The 14,350-nt window shown below is 40.0% G+C and overlaps 1 protein-coding gene across 9 annotated transcripts in view; it reads left to right on the top strand.

Moving 5' to 3' along the window:
• The window catches only part of ROBO2 (roundabout guidance receptor 2), a 354,242-nt gene that overhangs the window by 82,933 nt on the left and 256,959 nt on the right, over positions 1-14,350 (top strand). The window lies entirely within an intron of this gene.

Raw genomic sequence — 14,350 nt, 5'->3', positions numbered from 1 at the left:
ATAATCAATTAAAAGAGGCCAGGAACCGGGCAGAAATTTCCATCTTAATTCACTGCACATTCGTTTTTATTGAAGCTTCTTTTTCTTGCAAATCGTAACCTTAAAATATCAAAGGTTTCCCCTTGTGTGAAAGAAGATTCACTTACACTATGAATATTAAATCAGGTTATGTTCCAGTAAGACTAACATCATCTCTAAATGATCCATTGGATGAGAAGCGGAGTCATTGGCGTCTATGTTATGTAAAGGACATTGTTCGTATTACATCATTGTCGGCAAGGCACATCTGGGTAACCGGATGTCTGTATAACCACAGGATGTCCCGTTACTGAGCTCAGTGATAGCAATGATCACAGGATTTCCCGCTACTGGGCTACATACTAATCTCCATGGCATCATTGATCACAGGATTTCCTGCTACTGGGCTCAGCAATAATCTCTGTGGTAGCAATGATCATAGGATTTCCACAATCGAGCTCAGCTTTAATCTGTGCACATTCCCTGCAGCACCCCCGCTGTTGAAATGATGTATTACACTGTTCTTTGTAAAGTAGCTACAACTGGCTTGTAGATGATAGTGGTGGGTTTTCTGGGTCAAAAATTATTGAAAGTCCATCCTCAAGCTAGAACATTTATTACTTATTAGTGGGGTACCTAAACCTGAAACTCCATTGGTCAGCTGTTCTCTGGGGCGGCTGGGCCAGATTTATACTATGAATGGCTTAGTGCATAGTGCTTAGTGCATAGTGGCCATGACTGGTTACTACAGCTCAACTCCTGTTCTTCTCTTGATAAATCCCTCTTTATAATTAGTTACTCTGTTATATCTGTCAATCATTGATAAGAACCACCCACTTGACTCCTAATCACAGGAAGAGTAGAGATTTCAATGAAAAAATTATCAGTTCTGAATTTGTTCCCATGCATATGCATATTAATCTGCTCAGCTAATTTTTCAGTAAAACATGGTGCCTACAGACTCGACTACAATTTGATACCCTTTAACATAGAAATCCTCATAAGGTATTTTATATGGATTTAGTACACCAGACAATTAAAGGGATCATTAATCCCTATGACCATCAGTGGTAAACTAGGCTACTGTTATAGTCTTAAAAGGGCATAAAGCACTGTAAAAAATATCAGTGATCAGCGTGATCATCCCATCCATTAGGCCTATCTGGATTGGGCACACAAGAGGATCCTTAAGGGAGCCCAGGCTCTAATAAATTAACAAGTCCGAAAGGTCTAGGAAACAGCCCACCTAGTACATTAACAATCCATATTGTAACCCTTCTCTCTGTGATAAATGAATGCATGGGAATGAAAGGATGGGAATTTTGCTAAATCTATGTTATAAAGTATACTTATGTTCCCACAGTAGCCCTTTAAGAACTTTAATAGCATCTTTGTCAGCACAGAAGCGATATAATCTTACAGTAAATCTTTCCCGACTGTACGTAGTTATAAGAGTTGCCCCGCTCTCGTGCATTTGGAGCGTAGTTGTGTGTCTATTTGTTTTATAGCGTTTATATATACTGTGCTTTTACTTCCTAATCCAGCGAAGTTATAGCTCCCTATAGCTCACTCTTAAAACCCTCCGCCTAATGCATATTTATATAGATAAATATTTAAATATCACTTTGCTAACTTATTTAATGCTTCCTTACCTATACCATAAATACAGCCAGGCCGTATCGTAGCTTTCTCTGTAGCACATTAACTTTCCTAATTTTGCGCTAAACGTTATAACACGGGAAAAAAAAATAAAAAATCTGCTCTTGTAAACGAAGGTTCAGTCTTCATCCAGACAAGACAAGAGGAAATTTGTAATTCAAATGAGAAAATTTAATGAACTTAATGCACGGTCTGGAAAAAATGTAGTAATGTGCCAATTTGGTTCTCGTAAAGGCTTATCCCAAACATTCCCATTAAGGTATTGATTGTGACCATTTAGAGGTCTGAATGAGAAGATGAACATCCTAATGGCTTGCACATTACACTATTAGTTGGAAGAACCCAAACAAAGAAACATGGGCATTGTCAAGGAAGTTTACTAAACGTCGAGGACGCTGCCAACACTTTGTTTTCTTGATGCATTTTTAATATTTTGTTTTGCCGTTACATTTGGATGTATTTGAAATAATTGCTTGAGTCAGAGCAAGGTTTGTCTTCATCAGGGGTAGAGATTCAATTGTCCACCCTATCAATTTATCTGAATACTCTAGTCATTAATGTCACCACCTGTGGCTCACACCCTACTACCCTCTTCCGAGATACCCCCCTGAATGTTAGTAAGTGTATATTGTCTTGTTGGATAAATGGATTCTATACTCCTTTAACCTTCTGACATGTCACCGAGATATACAAGAAAATTAGACTATATTCACTCTGTGTTTCTAGGCTTCCAATGGGTTTGAACATGGAAATTTGTCAAAACAGTTCTACGGTGTAGAGCCCATTGGTGTCAATGGCTCCATTCTTTGTGTTTTTAACTATCTGGAAACATGGTTGACCATGGAGGCTCTGCTTCCCATTTTGACAGAAGCCTAAAAACAGATTGTGAACCCAGCCTTACATTGGTTAAAGTTTTTTTCCAATGTGTCTAAAAGTTGCTTACAAGCAGGACAGTGAATTGGAGTTAGGATCCAGCAGACAGGACCCTGATCACAGATTTATGCCCCTACTACTGCTGACTATAAAAAGCCATTGATTCCAAAGGTTTTCTGTAGCATATGCATGGCCAAATCAATGGCTTTTTATGATCCCTATAAGATCTGCAGCTGAATGTAGGGGGGTTCCAGCTAGTCACCAGGTGCCAAGGCTTCTATGCTGATGGGATTAATAGGAGTTTTAGCACATTCAACCACACCTACTGTATGTAATCTTCATGTACATCTGAATACCATGCCCTATGATTTATTATGTAAGCCCCAACTGTGTAAGGCTCGAGCTACATGGTGTCTCTGGTTATATGGAAGCAAATCACAGTCCTGTTATGTTGCAAGTTACAGAAAGACCACATTGACAATCATTGGATGTAATTTTGCAATGTAACATTATGGTCTTTGTGTTGTAATGTAACATTATGGTCTTAATGTCGCTGTAAAGCCCCAGCCCAAAAATGGGCAACCTTAAGTCCTCCAGATGTTGCAAAACTACAATTCTCATCATGTCTGTGCTTTGACTATGGACCAGACTACAATCTGGACTGTATCATTTGGATTCATGTGCATTGGCCCATAGAATAGACTGGGTCCAATACTATCAGCAATAGCAGACAGTATGCGGACCATATTTTATGGCTGTGTGATGGAGAGTCCATATTGGTAACCATGAAGTACATCACAATAGGGACAGAGCTGCTCTGTTTATAGAATGTATCTCTGTGCCTATGATTTCTATGGTCACTATATGACTATACAAAATGGATTCATAATATGGCCATGTGAATGGTGAATAATACAGTTTGTTATTTTTTTAAGATCCTATATTAACTATTTATACATGAACAATGGCGATGATGTGCTTTTCTAACATACTGTATTTGTGAGGCTGGAAGGAAGCCATGTTGATCATAACAGCAGTATGTATTGCAAAAAAAAAAAAAAAAAAGGTAATTGTCTTGAGAATCATCAGCTCATCGCAGCTAAAAATAACCCTGTTCTGTTCCTGGGAACTAATTATTGGAAATGAGATCCTCTGTGAATGATACAGGTGTAAGGATGGGGGGAAGGCTCAAATATGCACGTCTCTGAGGATTAGTGTAATATGCAGAAGAGATGATCTGAACAACAGGTTATAACCAGTGCTGCCAACTGGGCTCTTCAAGGGGCTTCCCTTATGTATAAAGTTTTATATAATTTTAGGAGGAAGGGTCAAAGTGTGGTCTGCCCCACGTTCCTAGCTACTGATCACAGAGCAACCCCCCCCCCCCACACACACACACACACACACTCCCCGACAACACAGCGGACCACAGAGGCACACAGCACAGCAGCCCCCAGCATCCCCCCTGGACCACAGAGCCAGCTGCATAGGGCCACCAGCACCCACCGACCAGATCACAGAACCAGCAGCACAGCACGGCGGCCACCCTCCAACCTGACCGCTCACCTGCCGGACCACGGACCACCTGCCATCAAATAGAATGAATAGAACTTTCGGGGGGCCTTGTACAGTTTTTTGCTATGGGGCCCGGTGAACCCTAACTACACCACTGTTGACTCCATACTGTATGTATTCCCATATCATGTTCTGAATTATTATTATTATTATTATTATTATTATTATTATTGTTGTTGTTGTTGTTGTTGTTGTTGTTGTTGTTGTTATTATTATTATCTTTTTACTTTTTACAAGGGAAGTTTAAATGCCAGACTTGTATAACAGATTTAAAGGGATACTCCACTCAAACATAACTTTAGATATCTTGCTGCCCATGGTGAGACTAACAAATCCTTCCATATGTGTTATTATCTATTCAGTTTCCTTCACCCAGTTCTGAGCTGCTGCTTTCTGCTGAAAACACAAAAATCTGTGTGTAGGCCTTTCTATGCGTCTTCCCACTCCTCCCCCTCCCTTCTGAGACAGCTGATGTAAACAAGTCTCTGGCAGGCTGTATCTGCAACATTGTAGCTTCTTTGTAATGCTGGGGTGGTTATTCTGAGGTCAAGTTGCTGATGAACTTACTGTGATTAACCCTACCAGCATTACAAAGAAGCTACAATGCTGCAGATAAAGCCTGTCAGGGACTTATTTACATCAGCTGTCTCAAAAGGGAGGGGGGAGACAGAGATAAAAGCTCACAGTTTTTTTGTGTCTTCAGCAGAAAGCAGCATCTGAAAACTGGGGGAAGGAGACTATATAGATGATAACAAGTATGGAATGAACTGTGAGTCTCACCATGGGCAGCAACATATCAAAAGTTATGTTTGAGTTGACTACCCCTTTAAGAAGTTATACATTCATTTATTTATTTATTTATTTTACTATAGGCCCCTTATGACCCACATGACTTTATAGACAAGGTTGAAAGTACCATGACAAAATCAATTGTATGCCTTCTATTCTTTTTTAATCCTATGACCGATAGCTCGCATGCAAAGTTTAACTATTGCACGGCCTTATCAGAATCATATGTTAATAATTTCACGCAAGGCTCCAACAAAGTATCCAGCAGAGATCAAAAAACCTCCGGATAGAGCTGCGTGCGGTCAGATACCTCAGCAAGTTCACACATAAAGGGACATTTTATTTTTCAATTGGAAGGCTGCTATTTATTTATTTTTAATTATTTTATTGTATTGTATTTTTATTTTATATTATCGGCCAATAAATTCAGTCCATAGGAAGACTCTGTCGCTGAAATCCTAAACTTGGTAAATGGTGCAAGCACTAAAATGCACTATTGATTTGGAGACTTGAGGGATAATTGTTCAGTTTCTGCCCTAAATGAAAGATGATTGTTCAGGGATGCATGTGTGAGACTGCCGGATTCCTGGGCTATTGTTTATAGGGCAGGGCAGCATCAATTTTCCAAAGGATGACACGGGGGATGTCAAGACTGCCACCTCTTTCCTCCCCTGGTTGACAGACAGCTGAGTGAATGGAGCACAGAGGGGCCTGTGCCTGTATTGGTATATGCACCAGAGGATAACTGGCAAACAAAAAAAGCATCACCGCTTCAAAAAGACATAATCAGCAGTTGTCAGAGGCGGTTATATTATGTGTATAATATGTGAATAAAAGGGCACATTGTTCTGTCTCCATTCTTGACATTTTACAGTGTAGTGAGGATCCTCCGTGCCTTGAGACATGTCGCTAGCTTTTGTATAACACGGCATCAAAATGTTAAGAAATGCATATGTAAATCACACAAAGTAGACAAGTCGGTGGTGCCAGGTTATTGTTTCATTTTAGTGGCATCTACGCTACCTGCATTGCGTTAAGTAAATGGGTGCCAAATGTAAAAAAAAAAAATAACTATATATATATATATATATATATATATATATATATATATACTGTATATATATATCCTCTGTACATTTTATGGCCCAAAGTATGATGAAACTTGCCCTTTCAAGTAAGGGGGGAAAAGCTAACATGTTGCTTTTTATATTCTTTTTTGTCCCATACCATACTTTCCAAATTATGTAGCTAAAAGCAGAGCATTTAAAGGGATACTCCCAATTTTAGAATGTTTTTCATAATTTTCGTGACTGGTGAAGATCTCATTGGTTGGACCCCCACCAATCAGCCTATGGATATAGAATAACTTTGTGAGTTGGGTGTACCCCTTTAAAGGGGTTATCCAGTGCTACAAAAACATGGCCACTTTCTTTCAGAGACAACACGACTCTTGTCTCCAGTTCAGGTGCAGTTTGCAATTAAGCTCCATTCACTTCAATAGAACTGAACAGCAAAACTCCGCCCAAGCTGGAGACAAGAGTGGGGTTGTCTCTGGAAGAAAGTGGCCTTGTTTTTGTAGCAACGGATAACCCCTTTAGGCCCCATCTCGAAACTTCCCAAAATCCAGAGAATAGTGGTGACTTTTTGTGTGGGGGGTTGCAGAGCCACAACCAACTTTTAGTGAAGTGTACATTAAAATATGCCCCTTTTGTGTTCCAGTTTACAGGATTAAAAACTTGACCTAGTTCGGTTGTCCAGGCATGATGAGTATTGTAGTTTTGCAACAACTGGAGGGCCTGAGATTGACACCTGTGGTCTAGGCCAGGGATTATGGTGTGTGAAGCAAATAATACCATCATACAGGCACAAATGCCCCCACAGTATCCAAAACACAGCCCTATAGTGCTGAAATGAAATGCTGCGTAGTGATATTTGATAAGTAAAGGTATCAACACCTGACACGGGTATACTTGAGTTTGCCTCATATCAGAAAGGACACATGAGATAACTCTATGTTCAAGCTGAAAAGCTTCTGTTTAATTGAGCGGTAAGAATCTTGATATAAGCAAAGATAAGAAAAAGAAAACAATTACAAAATACACGCCTACTTCTACCGGCAGTTATATATATAGCCTGTCTCTAGCACTTCACATTATGTCACATATACTGGATGAGAAACTCATGTTCTTATATGCCCAGACTTAGGGTAGCCTTGAGGAAGTTATGAGAAAGCAGCAGCTCAGAGGGAGATTGAGGGGGCTACCTCTCTGAATCTTCTGCTGCAGACTATCAGCACTACAGAGCATTGCATCTACTTGCTGAATATATGGTTTTCCTTTAACAGAATTACCTTCAACCCCATATATTGGAGGCCTATACAGTAGGTTCCCCTAGATGTTGGAGTTCCAAGGCATCTGCCCCCTTTGTCCTCTGTATAATCCAGCCTTCTTAAAGCCCTCCATAGGATAGCATTATACAAGAACAGAATCCAATCCTCACCTAGGAATAATAACTGTATCGGAACACTGCTGCTTTTGTTTGTAATCAAATATAATGTACAGTTCAGTTCTCGGTAGATTCCCACGTCCTGAAGGCCTGCATTGTTATCGCCTCCCTTAAATGGGATATAGTAATTGGAAAATAGGTTTACGCAGCCTTCCAGCTTACAGAGAATAGGACGGCAATGTAATCATAAACTTCAATTTTACAGCTTTTTTGTTAAGCGGGGCTGTCATTAGCCAACTGTTTTACAATGAGCGTTCACTGCTGTCTGGAAAATGGCTCCGGTAAATGCTTGACAGTAGTATAATTTCCAAGTCAGACTGGTAAGTGCAAATAAAGAGCAGCGCGGCGGATTTCGGCATTTAGATCCAAAGGATGTACTCCTGTAAATGGGATCACTCATGGACAATGATGTAGTCATATGCTTCGGGTGTTTCATGCCATAATTTCTTGCATAGCCGCATATTTGCTATGAAGATAGATTTGTTTAATACATTGTACTGCCCCCTATAGGCCGGATGTATTAATGTACAAAATGCAAGGATTTGAAATGTTGTAAAATAATAATAGAAGCCAAAACTCACCAATCCCCCACCCCTCTCAATCTCTGTATTTCCTGGCCAAATGATTGGCTTTAGCAATCACATGTCCTTGAGAGGGACCAGGAATTGAATGGGAGCAGTGGCGAATAGGTAAGGTGAGTACGAATTATTTGACCCCATTGTGAGAAATTCTAAAACATTTTTGTCAATCAGACCCTTTAAAGTAGTTTTTCTCTTTTCATAAATTTATTTTTGTTTTTGTGGTATTTATTTGACTGTTTTCCTTCTGATTACTGAAATTCCTTCTGTCCCCCTAAAATAAACTCAGTACATAAATTCTGATGTAAGATCCTTTAAGACTCCCCCTCCCCTCCATACATATTAGTGAATATTCAGATAAACCTGCTATTTTGACAAGACCTGTCGACCATCTATTTTATATACAGAATTTCTGACTTCCCCCCTAACAATTGATGACAGAAGCGGCATAGCTAGGATAAATGGGACCCCATAGTACTGCACCTTCCACCCAACAGCAGCTGTCTTGCACCAGCATGCATATATACTCACCCAGCGCAGGGACCCCCTGTGTTATATCGTTCTCCCAGGTCCCCGACGCACAAGTTGGAAAAGGGACGGTAGAGGTGCACTTCGCTGCCAGCGGCTGGTGTATGCCGTACCATTGAGGCAGACGATACTTCTCTGGGACGGGCCTTGTTATAGCTATGCCAGTGGATGGCAGGTGAAAGAAGGGCATGTTGAATTTTAAGTGCCTGATACTTTTGCTCTCAGGGAGATAAGCTGCTACCAGAAGAGTCTGGCAGTGACCTACCTGTTTGCTTCCCAATTTTCCATTCAGAACACTTAAAAGTTCATGTATACAGAATTAGGCTATGTTCACACTGTGTATGAGTCCGGCTGTTGAGGTTGATGCGTTCGCTTGAAAGTATACGATATACGCCCGCACAATGCACACTACGTATGAGCTTACAGCTGGATCGTATACGGCGCCGTGAAAAATGAACAAGACCATTGTTTGAGGACAGAAATGTTCCAACTCACGGCCGTGGATTTCCATGCGGTCCCGTACAGAGTACTTATTTCAGCCAAATTGAACTTGATTTTTCGATCCAAAAGGTTCTGTGAGTTTTATTGGGCTGGGCGAAGATTTCCAAGTAAATGACCTGTTTCAGATCACATCGAAACAAGCTAGGGAGACATAACTGTACTACGGGCGTATGTTCGCGGTTTGTACGCATCCGTCCGCATGTCGATTTTTCCCACACCCGTAGTTTCAGCCGCACATGTACGGCGGTGTATGAAATGGGGCCGGACTCATACGCAGTGTGAACATAGCCTAAAGTTGTAGCTTTCAAGTAAATGAACATTAGGCAGCACTTGCAGGAGTGTCTCAGCCCCTTCAAACATCTGATCTGCGGGGGGCTGCCAGGAGTCGGACCCCTGCTGATGTAATACTGATGGCCTATCCCAAGGATAGGCAATCAATTTTATAAGGCTGGATAACCCCTTTAAGTTAACGCAGATCTGTGGAAACACCTATAATTAGTCGTGTCAAATGTCAACTCTACATTGGAAACAGTGTCTAGTGTTCCTACAATTAGAATGTATATTGTACAATGAGAATCATATGCAAATCTCCATATACAGTACAGTATATTACCAACATTACCTGCTAGAGACATAGATGCTAGTTAACATTGCTGTTTCTCTAGTTTCCATATCGGTCCACTATTGTATTTGTAAAAAAGATGGAAACTCATTGACTCTCTAATGAGTCTGATTACATAATGTGGCCATTGTAGACCCTCCTATGACCTCTCCTACAGTAACTAGTCTGACTTCATCAAACTATGTTCTGTAATAATAATCGTTCATCCACAATGATATTTCCCTTGTAAATTCTGGTATCTTCAGGGGGATGGAGTGAATGCAGCTCTGACAAGCCTGATGGACATATTCCTGCTTATGCTACAGTGGTCAGTAGCTGATCTCCCCCAGGACGCCCTGCCTGCTGCCTAAGGCTCCTAAAACAAACCCCTGAAAGGAGGAAAATATCTATTTTTAATGAGGCCTGTGCAAAATCAATTAGCCGGTGGTCTGGAAGAGGAAATTAATAATTACTTTTCTTTGGCATTTTCATAATATCGTAAAAGATCTTTGTCCATTATCCACTCGGCTAGACGTTCTCCTGCCGTCATGTGATGCTTCGAAATGGACGCGAGGACCCAGGCTTTTACCACAATGCGAGGAAAATGATTTAGTTCCAAAATAGTTATTTTCTGTTTTCAAAGAAGAAGAAGAAAAGAATAACAAGTGATGTTGTTCATTACCGTCATTCAGCTGGGAGACAGCCAGTCTTGTCAGGCAGATAGCTGTATCTCCTCGACAGGGCAAACATTTTCCCCAAAGTGCTTTTTTTTTTTTTTGCAGGAAGTTGCGTTCGTCTCGTACCAGATACATCTTAGTGTTTCGGAGATTTAGAAATACCATCGTCTTTGTGCTGCTAAAAGAGGCTTCATCCTTCAAGTGTTTCTTCAAGGTGAAAAAAAAATAGCCATTACTATACTTAAAGAGCTTAAAGTAAGTGGGAAAATAAAGGTGCTAATACAAGTAGGAAAAAAAATGATAATGCCAATCAAAATGATTGTCCATTGGTGGAAATTTAATGGCCATGGTAACACTATTAGTGCGTGAAACTTTCAGCTAAAAGAGCAAATAATTTTTCGGAATAGAACGTTCTCTGAAGAATCCAAAAAAGATCATTTGTTCTTCACGGAGTGTCATTGATCATGTATGGCAAGATTGATTAGGTGTAATGACTAATATGGTGATGTCTGTAAAATAATTGTCCTATCAAGGGAAATTATCAGCAGGTTCAAAGCATCGAATCTGCTGATAGGTCCCTATGGCGCATGGTGCTGAGAATGATGGCAATTTTCTTACCTTGATCTTCAGCACTGTTTTTGGGAACTTTGTAGTTTATTAGATATGCAAGTGAGGCTGTTTGGTGCACTGGACGCGGGACTACCACCTTCTGTGCACTGATCTGCCTCGGCTGGCCTGCCCCTCCTAATAATCATTCGTCTTGCGTTCTGCATTGATGAGCTCTGGAGTGACGAAGCAGAAGGCGGTGGTTGCTCGGCCAAAGCACCAACCCAAGTTCCCGAAAATTGAGCTGAGGATCAAGGTAAGGAAATTATTTTCATCCTCAATGCCCTCGGTGCCCCATAGGGACATATCAGCAGGTTAGATTCTTCACGATAAATGATGGTTGTTTTTTCTACCTAACGTATACGGCTACTAGATAGACCTACTGGTTTCAAGAGAAATCCACACCAGTTTTTCCTAACCTGTGGCATCACACCTCCCATCATGATTGCACACACAAGATAGCTGATCATAAAGTAATGGAACAGTCTACTGAGATACCATCACTTCATAAGATGGTAATACCTCTTTAGCACAAATATAACAAACCTTCCAACATTCTAAAGAGATATTACACCAAACTCTTTTACCAAAAGCCATCCAACTATCATGTACCATTAATAATACAGTGATCCTCCTGAGCATGCTAAGCACCACTGCTAATTCGATACCCTTCTGTTAAGGTGGAGATGTTTCTTCTTCCTCCTTGAAATTTTAATTAACATGCACGAATGTAAATACTCTAGAATAATACTAGGTCTTAAGATTTCGTCATAGTCATCGGCATTCACCAGTACATTTAATATGAAAGCCTCCACCGCCTTGGCCCAATATACAGTGGTAGTATGCCAGTCTAACCCCAGACTGTTTGACCACTGAACTTCTAATATAACTTTGATAAATGAAGATAATTAAAAATGACAGGAAGGGATCAATCGATTAACCAGTCATTAGAGTCAAAAGCCCACTCTTTGTTTATTGCTGCTTGCGTCCACCGCTGACCTGGTGTTAGTGATATCATCCACATTGGGCCTTGCCCTGAATAGATGATGTGTGCAGTATAGTACTATATACATGAATCATTCAACATTATACTAACAATCTTCTTGACCTTGCTTGTGATAAAAGTCCACATCACTTAATATTTACATGTATTTATTATTTGTTCATCAACTACGAGGAGCTGAATGAATAGTTCTCAATCACTTCTAGACGTGGTTGGAAACCATTGGAATTCAACTGAGAATACCCCTTTAATTTTGAACTTGAATAGACTTCATATTGATACTCCCAACTATTCTACCAGAAATAGCAAGTAAGCAAGAAAAGTTTTGCCAAGGGACATTACTTTCCTGATGACATATGAATCTATTAACATTCTTACCTCTCACAGGACTAACAAGGGATGTGTTCAACAGATTTATTTATTATATTAATAAATAAATAATTATTTATTTAAAATTTTTTTATTATTTATTTATATTGTTTATTTATGTGTTTATTATTTTATTTATTTATTTATTCATTCATTATTCATTCATTCATAGAACTTAAATCTCTCTTGTTTAGTACTTTGGCATATGGCAAGTGATCAGGTTTTCTGCTAATAAAGATATAGCTGTAGGACGACAATCTCTCCAAGAGGATAAGCAGACGCATTGTTTTTATTTGATTAATTTGATTTCTTTTGCCGCCGCTCTCGTCTCCCCCGTCGCCTTTATTATCTTTTTTTTTCTTTCTCACACTTAATCTCTAAATACCAAATTATTTACTGAATATGCAGCAGTATATTAAGTGGATTATAGAAGTTTGCCAGCCATGGGATAACTTCATTATTCTGGGTGGTCTCTGTGGAAAGCTTGGTTAATCTCCTGGTAAAGAAATGGGTAATCTCTTTTTTATGGCTAATATATTCTTTCTGTGATCTTCTTGTCCTATTTAACTTTAAAATGCAAATTGGAACCCCACTAATAAATCTGGGTATATTCAGGATTGCTTATTTTATTTTTTTTATTAGAATATTTGAATGCTGACATATGGTAAACAGATGTGGCAGAGCTGGATTCATCATTTAATGATCATTATTTGCCTTGTGATGACTTGTTAAGCTCAGATAACGTGAAAGATCTGATCACAGTCCTACATAACACAAGGGATAACACATGATATCAGGATGATGCACCAAATAACTAACTAGGCTCTATAAGGGTTTCTAATGAGTACATGATGACTTTGTGTGTTAGGCCACATGGTAGTAAAATGGTCAGTATATGTAAGCTGAAGAGGAAGGTCCAGAATAAGGGTATGTTCCCACTATGTCTCTTTTTGGCCCTTTTACCGACACCTTTTTGGAAAATGACGGCCGTTATTTCACAGTGACAACCGTGAGTTTGCAAATATAGGGAGAGATTTATCAAACATGGTGTAAAGTGAAACTGGCTCAGTTGCTCCTAGCAACCAATCAGATTCCACTTTCATTCCTCACAGACTGTTTGGAAAATGAAAGGTGGAATCTGATTGGTTGCTAGGGGCAACTGAGCCAGTTTCACTTTACACCATGTTTGATAAATCTCCCCCACTGTCCTTAATTATGAAATAATTAACATTAATTAATATGGAAATGACGTCTGTCCAAAAAGGAGGTTGTAAAATAGCCAAAAAGAGAATATAGTGGGAATGTAACATAAAAAGTGACCATCTTCCCATTGCAGTTATGTTCTGTGTTTGTTCTACTACTTTGGATTTGGCTTAAAGACACTGCAGTCTGAAAGTGGCCGCGCCATGTTATAACTAATATTAGAATCTTATAGACCAGCGATGGCCTGGGAAAAGGAAGGATAGGCGAAGGGGTGATTGAGGTTATCATCCAAGAGCATCATAGATAGATAGATAGATAGATAGATAGATAGATAGATAGGAGATAGATAGACTACATCACAGTCGCACATATATGTCCTCTACTCTGTTACATACAACCTAGACGCACATATATGTGCTCTCCTCAGTCACATACCCCATAGCCGCATATATATGTGCTCTCCTCAGTCACAGACACCATAGCCGCACATATATGTCGTCTCCTCAGTCACAGACACCATAGCCGCACATATATGTCCTCTCCTCAGTCACATACCCCATAGCCGCACATATATGTCCTCTCCTCAGTCACATACCCCATAACCGCACATATATGTCCTCTCCTCAGTCACAGACACCATAGCCGCACATATATGTCCTCTCCTCAGTCACATACCCCATAGCCGCACATATATGTCCTCTCCTCAGTCACAGACACCATTGCTATACATATATGTCCTCTGCTCAGTCACATACAACCTAGACGCACATATATGTCCTCTCCTCAGTCACATACCCCATAGCCGCACATATATGTCCTCTCCTCAGTCACATACCCCATAGCCGCACATATATGTCCTCTCCTC

This window comes from Dendropsophus ebraccatus, chromosome 11 (assembly GCF_027789765.1).
Source record: "Dendropsophus ebraccatus isolate aDenEbr1 chromosome 11, aDenEbr1.pat, whole genome shotgun sequence".
Taxonomy (NCBI): domain Eukaryota; kingdom Metazoa; phylum Chordata; class Amphibia; order Anura; family Hylidae; genus Dendropsophus; species Dendropsophus ebraccatus.
This window is presented reverse-complemented; position numbering and strand designations above follow the sequence as displayed.